Raw genomic sequence first — 15,832 nt, forward strand, 5'->3', positions numbered from 1 at the left:
ATCTGGTGAAAACTTGGCAGACAACTTTGCCCAATGGCAAAAAAAAAAAAAAAAAAATCTATTTAATCCTTGGAACATTCACAGTCCCCAGACAGCTGACCAATGAATACTAAGCTGCTTTCCCCACATATGCAATTTGTTGGCAATCTCCAAAGGGTTAAAGGCTAGATTTAATTGCTAATAAAGTTGAATAAAACATTCTCAAAGGAATTAATGTGAATTGTTTCAGGCTCCAGACACAGCTAAACCAGTTTTTAATTAAGCCATATTTAATAAATAACATCTAAAACAATCACACTGCTTTCTTAAGGCTTACTAAGGCAAGGCTGATTCTCAAGACATTTTTGTCGACTTGCTGACTGCAATATAGAGGAGGTTGGACAGTAGAATAAAGCATTTATTTTAATGAGAACAACGTTGCTGTGATACTTTGATTTCAATTGAATTACACCAGGTTTGCAGCAGATGAGAATATTTGAATATTTTATAGCACTCTGAGCTGATCTCCCAGTAATGCAAGAGGCTCTTCCTTACACACAGACTTTCATACTGCAACAATTTCCAATCCAGCATGGAGAGGCTTTTGAGCTCTTGGATCTGGGACTCTGTTCTGTTTGTGCAGTGCCTGGCAGAGTGCAGCTGCCATGCACCAACAGGGCTGAGGGGTATTCCAGGAACACAAACCTAAGTGATGCACTTACATTTCACACATCTTCATGCCACAAAACATGCTTCTCCTGTCACATGCCAAGGGTTGCATGCAATATCCTTCTGATTCAGCATGTGTGAGAGGCAGCAGAGACCTTCCTGACAAACCATATGGCACTTTTATTTATGAAGTTGTGTACTTTGAGATGTACTGCCTGAGAACACTCCTGCCAAACAACTGTGTGGTCTACAAACACAAAATAGTCTTAATATAGTGAGAAGTGTGGATAAAATGCAGCCAGGCTCCAGCTCCCTTCCTGGCTCCAGCACAGTCCCACTGAAATAAGCCATTCATTCCATCCAGCACCTGTATCCCCAGTCAGGTGTGCCAATTCCAACCCATCCTAATCCTCTCACCCTTCTCATGCCTACTGCTACCGGTCCTGAGTCACTGCCAGGCTGAGCTCCCCTCCAGGCTCTGACTGGGACAATCCCTGAAGGAACCAGGATTGTCATCCTGGAAGTGACATGCTGCCCAGGCCATGCAAGCCACCACCATTGACTGGGCAGCTAATTAATTCATTTAGCTGCCCTAAGCAGCTCATTAGTGCAACTACAACAATAGTTTTGTGCACACTAAATACCAGCAAAGCATATTCTGCAGCCCAAGTGCCTGTACTGCTGGATTAATGACTGCCCTGTACAATGTGCAAGGAGCAAACAGTGGAATCCCATGGATCTTCTTGCTTTTTATTTGCTGCCTATTTAGGTCCTTGATAGCAGGACCTAGGGCATCTCCCCTTCCCCCTAAACTTCCAAAGGCTTCCAAAGGCTGTGATTAAAGCTGGGAGCTGCCTCGAGAGCTCTGCTAAGTTATTTTGGGGAGAGGCTTCCCCTTCCTGTCCTCTGCTCCCTTCTAAGCTGAGGATCCTCAGCTCATCCCTTCCTCAGGGTCTATCTCAGCTGTGTCACACAGCCATGCCCATTCCTGACTGTGGAGCCCCTTGATCCAAACCCTGATCCACAGACTGACATCCCAGCTGACCATGACCTGTCCCCAGAGGAACCTGATGTCCCCAGAGGCAGAGAGACAGGGTCTGGCTGACAAGGAATGCCCAGAGCCTGCAGCTCCTGGTTCCTCAGCCAGCCATCAGCCCACACTACACCTTTATATTTAGATTTAATAACTGTAAGACAGCAAATATACATACATATACACACACATTTTCTAAATGTCACCAAAAATAATCTCAGAGTAAGAAGACTAAAAAGCACCCAACACAGACATGCACAGTTACCCAGGGGGCAAGGGCATGTACCTCTGAATTGGTATTTTGAGCTTAAGAATTAAATAGTAGATGTATTAAGATGCTAAGAGTAGCAATTGAGCTAACTGGAGAAATAAATTTTATTTCCTAGCACACAAACCCATGGAGACAGGTTTCATCTGGAAACAAACCCAATGGTGACTTGCAGTCAAAACATGACATCCACTCCATCAACTATCTGAACTCAGCAGGAACATCTCTATCCTAAAAGTCATCTTTCCAGCAGCTTTAGTTGTGTGAGCAAAGCACTCTAAAATAGCAGCTCTTCCTGGTGCAACAGGGTCACAGTAGTTTTTCAGAATGAACAGCACTATAATGGGGCCATTTCTGTTTGCCTTTCTAACAGAAAGGGTTTCTCAAAACACTTTCTGCACAAGAAAAGTCAAGCAGTTCTCTACTCCATGCCAATAGTGATTTTTCTCCTGCTCACACATTTAGGCAGTTTGCTTGCAACCTTCCCAAATGAAAGGTTTCTGCTCCAGGAAGAACACCAGATATTCAGTGCTCTTTTATCACAGAAGAGCTGGGAAAGCACAATTAAAAGAGGGGGTCAGCAGTGGAGAGTATCACAGAAGCTGCAGGCTTTGTAAATAGTGTCTAAGGAACTGGCTACCACTGCTGAAATGCACTCTAATTGACTTTGGAAACCACAAAGTGCTCATTCCATACCTACAGCAGTCAGTATCCTCACAGCCCAGCTCCATTGCTATTTATGCACTGGTCCTGTTCACACAGTGCAAGACTTGATGACAAGAACCTCACAGCAGCCAGTGGGGGAGATGGCTCAAGGGATCTGCTCTTCCAACTCTTCCTGACAGCAACTGATGGCACTCCAGAGGGCCCAGGTCCTCCCAACACTGCTCCCTGCTGCCTCTGCAGGGATCTCTCTCTGGTCCCTGTCAGTGCCTATGCAAGTCTGCCATGAGCCTTTGCCCCTTGCACATACTGTAGCCATTCCAGATGAGACATTTTTATCACTGGCAATCCAGTCAAAGTAGCTTAGCAAGTCCTGTTTTATAGCACTGGTCCTCTTGAAATCACAGAGGATCCATTACTAAATATACAGGCATCCATCTGAGTTTAGCATCACCTCCACTGAAACACACAGAAAGGTCTTCAAGATTTTCAGCAAGTGCTAAATGTCCTGTCACCTCAGGTCTGTTAAAGATCTGAACAGACAGATGTGAGAACTGTGCTGCCAAAATCACCACAGATGCCACAAGAGGAACACAAATTCCTCAGTTCCTGGGCTGTCACACCACCATGCACACCAAGTGGGAATGTCCTGGGTGCAATATCTATGGATATTCCAGGCACCATACATAAGCACTGTGTAAAAGCCAATCAGTGCTGCTAGAAATAAGGCCCAGAAGACCCCCAAAAGATTCAAATCAGCATTTTGAAATACATCAGGCAACAGCCAAGGGAAGAAAAAAAGATGTTTGTCAGACCTAATAATCATGTGAGCACTTGAAAGCAGGAATATTGGAGAAAAAAGCAATAGAAGTATTTGAGACAGTGTATGCACCAAGAACTCTAAGTACCACTTCATTTCAGATTTTTTCATCAGTGGTTATACCTTGGGAATTTTTAGGATTCCAAATGGATGATGTTATACTAAAGTTTAGATCACTATTAATTCAAATATTACAGATTCATCCTCTGCATTTCCATCTACCTTTTCTTGAGAGCAGTCCATGAATAATGTCATGCTAGGGTGGCTTCATAAATGTTTTTCCACAGAATACACTTAGATTGTTCTAGAATACTTGTTCTTTCCCTCTCACAGAGACACATGAAAACAAGCAATTTTACAAAAAAATTATAAGGAGCTACCTTTTTTACTTCTCAAAAACTTTGAGACCTTAAATGAGATGAAAAAAAAATCTATTGCATGCAAATCCCAAAATTTAGCTCACACTCCTTGTGTACAGCTACAGCTGATTTTTGTCCCCTCCAAGGCAGTCAGGAAATTGCTTTCAAGTCTGCTGCTAATACTTCAGTTGGGACTTAAAGATTTGAGGCTGGGAAGTAAATATAATCTTGTAGCATGAAGGCTTGAATCACCAGCTGATTAACTTTGTCCATCAAAACAGCACTGAGCCCTCAGACTGAGCTTTTCAACTTGTGGAATGGAAAAATCAAAATAGGCTAAAATACTTGACACAGAAATACCTGGTAATACACTGACAGCACAAAACTTCAAGCCAAGGCATCTCTTTGTACAATAGAGAACTCTGAGCTGGGTTAATAAAATTGTATCCTGAGAGTGAAGACTCAGAGATGCCAAACTAAAATATGGCCCAGCCTAGGGACAGGTGTGTTGGAAAAGTCAGGCAAAGCCTCTGTGGTAGTGGTTTAGCTGACAGGACCTCACATTAGCAGCTGCACTGTCATTCAGCAGTTCTGAGCTTCCAAGAGGAAATTGTAAGGGAAGAGGGTGGCATGGAAGATAAAAAGGATTAATTTAAAATGTACATTTTATCTTTTTACTTAGAAAACCAACGTTCAAACAATAACATATATGCTTAAGAGATAAAGGTGAAGCTGCAGAGAAGAGCCAAAATCCATTAGTACAATGAGTGCTTCCAATTTTAGCAGTGACAGGCAGAGCCCTTCCATACAGAGGTTAGCTAAATAGTTATTTTAAGGACTCCCTGTCCTTAGTGGAAAATTAATAGAGCAAGTGTCAAAAGCATTTCATGATTTCATAAATTAGAACATTCTGTCTCCACTGGGTATCTGTCCTGCATAGAGAGCCTTCACCTACTGAAACAGAGTGAGAAGTTTATTCAGCACCTGGAAATTAGCACAGCTGTTCTGGAATCATAACATCCACCTATCTCTATCACACACTGCATTTGAGGAGTTCACTGCCTGCCCAGAACACCATTCCTCTGCTCCAGCCACTGACATTCACAGCAGCAGAAAATTAGAAATACAGCCACTTAGAGAATCAGCACACACACTGGAAACCTCTCTTGCTGGAGAAGAAATAGGCAGTTAATCTGCAGAAGAAACAGTGGAGAAAAAAAAAGGGAACAGTGTGCACAGCTGCCAAATTTTAACTTGAAAGCAAACTCCCCAAACTCAAGTTCTTCACTCAGTGGGGACAAACTTTTCCTACTCTTTTTGGGGGAATCAGGTGCATTTGAAGGTAAAACAAGGCATGGCTCAAAGGAACACTTAATGCTTGCTTCTACACCTCATCTGACTCCTTCAAGATAAAAAAACCTGTCTGGATTTTTTTAGGGAACCTTTTATTTTCTGCATAATCTCCACAATAATTAGTTTTGATACACTAATAGCAAACTATTGTTGGCATCATGAGTTTAGCTTATTGGACAAGAAAGGGACATTTTATATATCATACATATCATTTTATATATCTGGATATTCATATCCAAATGCCAACATTACATACACCTGCACTTTAAAACTCATTTTAGTTTGATTAGGCAAGCAATTTATTCCTAAAACAACAAACATGTAAAATCACCACTTTTTAAAAGTAAGCTTCAAGAAATCTGTTTGAAAGTTAACCTTGAAACCAGTTTTACAATTAATTTGAACTAAATTTCTATTTAGCAGCTAAAACAATTTCTTCTAAATGGCATTATGCCAAATGTGATCTCTATTCCCTTTTCTAGTGGGGACAGCTTATGACTGCAAAATAAGTGAGAGATCCAAGTGTGCTGTAAAAATCATCCTGAGGGAAAATAACTTACTGTGGATGTGAAAATGAGCTAGTTTTCTTTTTCTCCCCCCATAGAACATCAGTAGCTCTGCATCCAGGGGATGCTCTGCACTTTCACTCCTAAATTAAAGCCCAGGCTGGATGAGCACACGATGAAATCGCACATACATTCTTTGGGATCTTAAAATAATCTCCCAAGAGATCATTGTGGTTCTTCTTTGAGGCTCAAGACTACATGAATGCCAACTAAAGTTTCCATGTACTGACTAATCCAGCAGCTATCCATCATTCTGCAGGCCTGCTTCCAGTTCTAATTCCCTCTGTTGTTTTCTTGGCCTGCTTGAGCTACTTATTGTCCTTTGGGTTTGCTACACTCACATCAGTGGAACAGGTTTTCCTTTGGGGAGGCTCCCACTAAAAGACAACTTTCAGTGGCCTCTCTTCCTTTCATGCTCACAGAGTTGCCTTGCCTTCAGTACTTCCAGTGTTTTAAGCATTTAGGTCCAATGCTGAACTGCATTTCTCCACATGTAGCTGTGAGCAGATAAGGTACAATAATTCCTCATTGTTACTCATACTTATGGAATGGACATGCTCCTATTTATAGGTCTGCCAGTCCTCCAGCTACAACTGCAGTGGCCTATAGATTAAAAAAAATATACTATCACAAAAACACTGAATAGTGCCACTATCTGGAAATAACAAAGCTGCTGTGACTCATGAGCTGGGAGAAAATCCACCAGAATCCACCTTTTTCAACGAAAAGCCAGATCTAACTGAAACCTTTCACGGAGACTTTCTGGCAGAAATGTCACTTTCTGAATAAGCACTGAATGTCTGAAACATAACTCTTAGCCTAAAATGAAAATCCAAGAGAAAGTTCCAACCACACACCTTTGATTATGCAAAAGACAAGGGAGAGCTGACTTTAAGGCACTTTGATGACAATTCACAACCAAAATAACATCATCCAGCAATGAAATGCTTTTATCAAATCTCTGCTTCCCTTGTGAAGATAAGCCTAATTTATTGACCTTCAAAGCACTCATTCCAATCATTATAGTTTGGACCTGTACATATTCTATAAAGGAATTTTTAAACTTTGAGAAGTTGATGATTATCTCTGCTTGAATTTAAAAAAAAAAAAAAAAAAAAACAACCACTTTTGAGCACCACACTGCCTTATAATCTTTTTGTAGGTTGAATTGATTACAAAGCCAAAGCTTTAAAAACTGGCATTTAAGATTTCAGTCTTAGCAGATTGCAGTGTACCTAAATATTCACAATCTAAACCCCTGGCAGGGCTATGGCAAACTCAGCAGAGCTGCAACTATGACCCACAGTTTGTCAGTGATATCCAAAATATTAAAATCCTTGGAAAATCATACTAATGTAGCAATTGCTAAGAATGTAAACTGGTGTTTGAAGAAACAAAAACAGAAGCAGGAATAAAAGCATTCAGAATACATTTCCTATTTAAAAAACAATTCTGAGTGACCTGACCCTGCTCCCTCCCTGTCTGCATTATCTTCATGTTCCACTCCTGGCTCCTCTTTCTCTCTGGTTCTTGAGACTTGTAGAATATTTAAAATTCATTCTATGTCTCCCACACAAATCTTGGAAAGTACCCAATAGCCAAAGAGTTAAATAAAATATATTCCCATGTGCTCAGGGAGGTTGCTTTTCCTACACCAATTGATTTCTTTTATCCTTTTGCTAAAATACATGGCAGCCTTGGCAGACCAGAACTGGGATCAAATCCCTTAATTAAAATCAATTTATTCACTTAGTTTTAGCAAAAATAGCTTGACATTCCTATTAAAGTAATTGCTTTGGGCACATAAATTAATATATTCTCATTCAAAATATACCTTCCAAGGTTCCACTACCCTTCTGAAGACAATGTAATATTAAATATTACATTAATGTAATATTAAATATTATTTTAAAAACTATTGTTTCATCAGCAAGGCCTCTGACAAGACAGATTTGCACTGCTGGTTTTCATTTTTCTTCGGGTGTTCAGAGGCAACATCCCTCTTTCCAATTTTTATTCATTTTTAAGTACTCATCCACAGTGTGCAATGCAGGAACTTGTTTTCATCAGTAAATCAAGCAGATCTGATAGAATATGCAAAAAGTAGACTAAAAGGAAATAATTGGCATTTGTCAGCATTCCTTTCATTTCAACATCTGCACACAGGATTTCACTGGAGTGGATATTTCTCTTTTCTCCCAGGAGCTCAGCATATCAGCACAACTATAAGTCCCAGATTGCTCATCTGAGAGCACACCACAGAGGGCACTGGTGACTATTTGTCTTTTGTAACAATGAAAATTGGATCACTTGGAGCAATCTGGGATGAGTTGTGCCATCCATTTGCAGGAGAGAAGCAGTAAAAACTCATTGCTTCTTCCAAAGAGTTTCTAGTTTTTAGAAAATGTGGGGTCTAACAGTGTCATTCCATAAATGTGCTATTACATTTATACAAAAACTGATCAGAGTTTTTGGAGAAAGCTGCTTTTAGGAAATGATGGATTTCCACAGGATGCTTGGAGCCTTTGGATGTCAATAAAACAAGAGCATAGTTTTTCAAGTATTGAAAATTACTCTGTACTGAAGCTTTAAAAAATAATTTCTTATAAAGGTATTCCAAGTACAATGAGAGCTGAATTATTATGATGCCCACAGAACCACAACTCATGAAAGAAATGCTAAGTGGCCACATCATTGCTAAGCAATAACACTCTTACCTAATGAAAAAAAAAAAAAAAAAAAAAAAAAGGCTTAAGTACTACAGTAAAACTCCCAGCAGTGTAGAATTGCTCTCATCTTTTAGAGAAAGCTTTTTATCAGTGCTCCTCCATCCATTTACAGCAAGGAAGCAAACATGAGGGGAAATGTTCAGTGCCAGAAGGGAGCAGAGCCCTTTCTCCTCCTGCAGCTCCATCCACCCTGCCACACACCTGAGGCAATGCCAACTCAAGGCAAGCATCTCTTCAAGCAGTATCTCAGCAGAAACAGGCTAATTTTACCAGTTCTTCTTTTAAAATATGCACATGTGCTCCATTGTATGATCTGACATTCAAAGCTGACTAAATTATACAGTGATCTTAAGATATTTTCAGTAACACTACAGCTGGAACATGCCTGACAAGTAGCCTGCAGAAGCTGTACAGTTCAGAACTTACTGAAGTCTCCAGTATTTTTTTTATGTTTCCTTCTCTTTTGTGTCCTTGTGTAACAGACTCAAAGTCAACAGTGCTTGATTTAAAAACAAAATTCAGAATCCAAATTCACACAGGAAAACATCTGATTTCCAATGCTCAGCCTGATTACCTTTTTAAACCTGGCAAAGAGCCTAATTCTCTTGGGTTTCAAGGAGATGCAGGATACAAAGTGCTCATTATTCACAGGGCATTTTAAAACCACACTCTATTCCCACAGGAGCTTCCTGATTGCTCACTCACTCTCAGGCCAGAGAGTGGAAGAGCCATTTGAAGGTCTGGCTATTCCTATTCTCTCCATGCCCCTGGCTGGTCACATGCAAGGAAAAGAAACAGGCAGGAATGCATTTTCCATAATTCCAGGCACATTGTGGAAGGAACTGGTGGCAGAGAGTGACACAGGCATTTTCACTCCTTCAAAAAAATGGAACAATAATTCCAATCTCAACCTGTCACCATGCCTTGCACAATTTTTATTTTATTCCTTTTTTAGCAGTTTTTTTCCCTTCAATTTACTGCAATAAAAATAGTGCATTAAGAAGTGTTTTGACAAGAAAAGTCAAGACAAGACAATAAAACTGTTACTTTTAAAGTAATTATCCAAGTCCAAATTCATTTTAGCAAGGAAATCTGATCTTTAACCTGATAATTATTGGAGATGATTCCAGAAAGAGAGCTCATTTTTCACATAGTACAATGGCAGATCTTGTTTCCATAAATGAGGTGAACAGGCTGATGCTGCCAAGTTTCAGCCAACATACTGTTCAGCACCAGGGCCTCCAAGAAGTAATTTTATTTCCCATGTTTATGTACAGCTGAATTTTCTTTTGGGCAGAGAACAGACTGACTGTCAAAAGCTGTCACTTCCAAAATCCAAACACAGCATATTGTTATATTTTATTTATTCCCCTTGTTTTAAAAACTAACTAAAAATGCTGTTGAAGATGCAGGCAGATAATTTAGTTTGTGATTTTACTAGTTTCACTTTTAGTTGGTTTTGTCATTTATAATACATACAAGGGCACAAGGTGACAAGTTGATTACATCTGTAGAGGCAGCAAAAGGAATTCTAAATATGCATTGGAGCAACAGCCAGCAAATGTCCAGCACTGAGCTCAAACTTATCCCAAGAGGAAAATAGCAGCCATTAACACACTATTTAGTTTTTGTAAGATTCTTACATTCCTTATGGTTGAAGTCAAAGTAACTGCAATTCAGGACCTATGAGGAACTGTCCTCTAAAGTTTCAACTCCTCAAAACACATGTGGTTAAAAAAAAAAAAAGAAAAAAAGAGTCCTGTCAATATGAAAAATGTAGTCTCATGTATGTAATGATACTGAGCCCATTGCTTTGATGCCACTAAAAATGGGAATGTTAGAAATCAGTCTCCATTGCAATCAGTGAAGCTCTGTCAAGGTAAAGGGTCTCTGAACAGAGTTCATCAAGCACTCAGCATGACAGATCATTCAAGTTTACACTTGTCCTATAGCAATTGTCTCTAGCCTGGAAAAGTCCCATTAAAGTAAATTGCAGAAGTGATTTCTGCCATAAGGAACTGAGGAAGAGAGGGAGAGCAAGGGAAAGACATTAGTCAAGCACCCAATAAAGATAACATTGGGCTGCACACTTATCAAGTGACTTGAAATAAGGTTCACCACTGCACACATCTCCTACTAAAGCAAAATCAAGGCAGAAAGTATCCTAACATGTAAAAAACTCTAGTCAAATTCTCTGAATGCTTGGAATGATACTGTATTTTCTGGAACTGATGCATGTTAAAATATATTTAGCCCCATATTAGGGGGTTTTATCCCTGAAAGAGACCACATTTAAATCTGTTTAATGCACTTTCATGTGGGCATCCTGATCTTACATTTTTAACTGTTTCACATTAAGCTTTCTGAATAAATCTTAAAACACTTTAGGTAATATTTGATGAGCAACTATAAGTTATTTCTTTGCATATTTCCCTTCAACATTGCTTCTAAACTCTCTTCCCTGTGCTACTCTCAAAACAAAAGCAGAGTGCAAACTACACCAAGCCAGCCAGGTAAAGGTGATGAGCAGCATGACTGGTGAAAGGAAGCAATCACACAGATGGTAATTCCCACTTCTTGCATCAGCCATGCAGGGATGGAAGGATAGATGTAAAAAAGCTTTCTAGGCAACTTGGTCTTGAGAGGCTGCCTGAACCCCACCACTATCTCCAAACCACAATATGATTTGGAGTGGTGCCTGAAGTTCAGCATTCTGTCTCCAAACTATGCTCCTTCCTTTTACAGTGAGGAGGTCTCCATGGAGAGTCTTCCCTTGCCATCCCAGTTCCAGGCTTAAAGTTTTCCCCCTTCCACTTCTATTCTGGCAACACAGAAGAGCAGAGCAGAAAAGCAGTGATCTCATTTTGAGCCTGTGCACTCCATTTATGCTGCTGACCTACAATTTGGAGAGCAAAGCAAACTGAGAAAACCATCTTGACTCTGTACATACAGTCAGATAATGATGTTCTCTCTGACTGATAATCCTCCCAGGAAGCCTGGGCACTTATGCATTCCTGGAAAAAGTGAGCATTGAACACTGCCTTTCTCATCTGGTGGTGTTTCCCCCCCCCCCCCCCCACTCTTCATAGCATTAGCCCATACAGCTCAGTGCCTTCCATTAAGTGCAAAAATGGAAGTGCCAAGACACATTATTACTATTTATCTTTGAAGCACTCTGTGCCTCTATTTGTCTCTCTTTACAAGCTAAGGAAATGTATGAGTGTCCTGGTACCTGTACCTTGCAGAGAACTGAATCTGTAAGGATATAGCCTAAAATGCTACAAATAAACACAGGATGCTGCACATATTGAACAAAAAAAAAAAATCCCATGCATCACCTTAATATCAAAAAAGAGCTGAAGGAAAAGGTAAAGGGTCTCTAGAAATGTGGATATGGCTAAACAGATATTGAGAAGCAAACATTGATAATGAAAGGAGAAAGCCAGCCACTCTACTTGCTGCTAGAGATATTCCTCAGGTTAAAGAAACAGCTGCACATTTGGGAATAAAGCTTCTGGAAGAGTAGGACCAGCAAGTTCTCAAAAGCCTGCAGTCCTGCTAAAGAGGAAGCACATGCAATGCTCAGGTATAAGCTTATTCCTCACAAGAGCTCACCTTCCCCCCAAGGGTGTGGAGACCCCATCACTGGAGGTTTTCATGCTGCAGCTGGACAGGGGCTTGAGAATTTTGTCTCTCCTCCCTTTGCTACGACAGGCTGGGCCACAAGATCTTTTGAGGCCCTTTCCAACCTCATCTCTCCTAAGATGCAGTTACTGAAACAGCCCCTTCACTTTTTGTGAAACAGTATTTTTCCACAGTGACTTAAGGCTTGATTTGTCACCAAGACATTTCCATGCTAGTGTTGCTTTCCCTGTCTCTCTTTTTTTTGACAAAAAAAAAAAAAATAGAAAACCTTCAGAATTTCCAAGACTTCAACAAAATTGCTGTTCAGGCTCTGCAGCAGCCAAGAAACTAAGCTCAGCCTGAACCCAGAATCTTTACCAGGTGACTGATAGCCTAAGGGAGGCAAAATCCACTTAGCAGGAGGTTCTCTTAAGTTTGCCATCCTGTAATCAGCTGCTGACAAACTGTTAATTGACTGGAACTCAGCATCCACTAACACAAGCAAGTGTTGAGGACATGGGTTGCCTAACTGGATGCATTCCCAATCTGTCATCAGTTTGCAAAGGAGCAGTACACAACTGGTTCATCACACAAATGGAAATCACACCTGCTGCAGGCTGTCATTAACATATTACAATGCCAGCTAACTGGGAAAGGGCTGGGAAATACATGGAGAGCAGGAATTGACTTCCACCTTATAAGTCATCAGCCCAGCTTCCACCACAGTCAGTGGAAGAGCACTTGGTCTACAAAGTAGTAAAAGAGAAAGGAAGGAAAAAAAAGTTTTATCTAGCTCTAACACTGCTAGATCTAGGAGGCCATGTAAGCAAAAGCTTATATATACTTTTGGAATATGAAGCTAAATTTAATTCTGGAACCTCCTGCTAAAGGACCTAAGAACTATGAACAAGTCCAAAGACGGATAAATTCACACAAGTCCATTGATGATAATTAAGAATAAATTAAATGCTCCAGAAAACCCTATTGATGACAAGGGTTTCCAACATGAAAACAAACTACACAGAGCCCTAACTCATACAATTCTCTCAGGAAATTATTAAGCCTTAGTCTGACAGAAATTTGTCTGATCCAGCCTTCCAATTCTTACATTGAAGTTGAGTCAGATGAGAAAGAAGGGCTTAGTCTGGCAGTCCTAACATGGAACTAAGGGAAATTCCACAAACTCACTTAATCTTAGCAACTTTTTTCTTTCAAACCCATTAATTCAGGATGAGTTGGCATAGGCTATTTGCTATAGATTTGAACTAATACAGCAATAATATTAATATTCCTTGTCATGGCATTCTGATATACAGATGTTTTCAAAGGCAATCACCTCTAAAAAGCACTAGTGATCTGTACAGCATTAGTGACCAGCAGGAATAAAGGGAAGATATTGGGAAAAATCCCTTAGCCCACATTTAGCATCAAGTACATCTGAAGACAAAAGTAAAACAAAACCCAGAGTGTTTCCAACCAGCCCCCTGCCTCTATCGGGGAAATATTTCCAAATAAAAAATAGATTGCAAAATTTCTATTAGCAAACAACAACATAACATTTGTCCTCATGTGAGGACTGGCCCATTGGAAATGGAAGAGCAGCAGGTATTTGCTGCATCCAAATGGAAAAAAAACCAAGAAAAAATGCAGACATTACAACTGAGTTGCTAGAACAGCAAAGGAAGGACATTTAACTCTGTTCTACTACAAGTTTGAAAGCCTTGGGCTTCATCAGTCATCCTCTGTTTGCATTAGTCTCACTACCTTTAGTGAGGTATTCAGTACAACAATATATTTGGGGTGTGCACACAGCATTTGGTAGGGAAAGGCCTTCTCAAGCCTCTTAAAACCAGAGGCTGCAAAACAAACTGTTTGATTTCCCCATTATCTTGATTAAACTCCTCATATACTCCCCTGGATGCTTTGAGAAACCAACAACTGAAGTGAGACTGAAAAGCAGCTCAAAGATAAAGACATATTGCAAACTGCTACAAAACAGCAAGAGGCACTGGCAGAAGGAGAGATGATAGCTTTCAGTCAGAAAGGAAGAAAATTTTTGATTTGAAGAAGTATTCTAACTTGGCAGTAAAGTATATAAAGCATATAAAGTAGAGTTACACACTCCCATAGCTTTCTCATGTCTCAAAGCTCACAAGTCCAAATAGCCTCTCTAACTTCTTGCCTCCTTCTAGGTTGGATTTTGACAACCAGTCTTTCAATTTCCTCAGACCAAAAGCAGGTTGACAGCTAAAGCTGTGAAAGCAGCATGGCAGTCTTATTAAATATGCCAGGTTTGCTATGCTACCCTGCAGAAAAACACCCAGTGATGCTAATTGGAATCCATCATTAGCAGCTGGGTGAATCTGATGTGCACTGAAACTGCACCACTCCCAAGAGATTCCACTGCATCTGGCCTAGGTATACCAACACATTCACAGTCCTTATCTGATTGATCCAGGAAGCTACTGATAATAACTCACAGAAATCAGATACTCTGCAAATAGGTGTTTGAGGTGAATATGACACCTGCATTCAAGCTTCCTGAACAAACATACAAGATACACAAAAACTCTGGCTATTAACAGCATTAAACAGTTCCCTTTTGTTGAAGAACCATCAGTAATCTCCATTCCTCTGCAGGCTGAGGAATGTTTTTTCAGAAGATTAATTTGGCATTCAATAACCTACTCTTCTGAACAGCCTATTCTGAAGTACAGAAGCAAATCCCACTCTAATCCTGTTAGTTTCAGTGACAGGAGCCTGTGACAAGCACACATCCCAGTGTAACAGGATGGAGCAGTTACCATTGGAAAAGCTTTCTCCCCTTGCTTCGGCCAATTAAACTTTAAAAAACCCAACAAAACAACTTAGTGCAGAAAATCCCAAATTGCTCACATCTAAATATTTTAAAACAATAGATGCTTCCAATGTCATTTAAGTATCAGAAAAATAAGATTAACTTTTAAAGCTTCCACTCTCACCTCCCAGAGCTTCATTCTAGACCTTGTCTGCCTATCTTCACATACCAGATAACAGCAAAAGCTTGATTAGGATTAGGGCAGGAACTGAGGAGGACCCCAGCACAGACCTAACCAGAGCAACATCTCACAGCAACCAAACCCATTACAAACAACACAATCCATCACCTACCTCAAACACAGCAAGGGGATGAACCAGGCACAGGAGCAGCCAGGAGTTAAAACAAGAGACCAAGCAGCAAAAACAAAAAAAAAAAACAAACAAAACACAACCAAAACCACCACACATACTCCAAGCTGGAGCTTAAATAGGACCCAAGGACCTGTGGAAAGGGTGTGGGCAGGGGCCCAGGTGAAGCTGATCAGGACCAACAGAGTTAAATGCTCTCAGAGCTCTGGTCCAGCTGTTTCTTTTTAAGTCTGCTCTGCAGAATGCTTTTTGATTTTGTTATTCAAAGAAGGTTCTAGTTTTTACTTTGCTGAGAAACAAGCAGGCTTTTTAAAAGCTATTTGTACTTTTACTAGACTGTTAGAAAATAGGAATGCAGTGTAAAAGTAGCAGGTTGATGCTGCAATAATCCTAAGGGAGGGGTTATACTTTTATTACAGTCCCTCATTATTTGATTTTTTTTTTTGATCCTTATGTTAAGGGATAGTGCTGAGTCCCAAAAGAAATTCAGGGCATAAAATCCACAATTCTTAGGCAGAAGAAGTAACCTGTACCTGTTAACAGCTAAAAAACTGGTAATTATCTGGCCTCTTATTCACAGCCCGGATTTTAGTGGGAAATA

General features: G+C 40.1%; 1 protein-coding gene across 1 annotated transcript in view; it reads right to left on the reverse strand.

The window, feature by feature from the left end:
* The window catches only part of PLCB1 (phospholipase C beta 1), a 363,698-nt gene extending 348,453 nt beyond the window's left edge, over positions 1 to 15,245 (reverse strand). Inside the window, exon 1 of the mRNA XM_079298548.1 lies at positions 15,214 to 15,245. The gene's annotated coding sequence lies outside the window, so the exon portion shown is untranslated. The remainder of the gene's footprint in view (positions 1 to 15,213) is intronic.
* Between the last annotated feature and the right edge of the window lie 587 nt (positions 15,246 to 15,832).

This window comes from Erithacus rubecula (assembly GCF_903797595.1).
Source record: "Erithacus rubecula genome assembly, chromosome: 2".
Lineage (NCBI taxonomy): Eukaryota > Metazoa > Chordata > Aves > Passeriformes > Muscicapidae > Erithacus > Erithacus rubecula.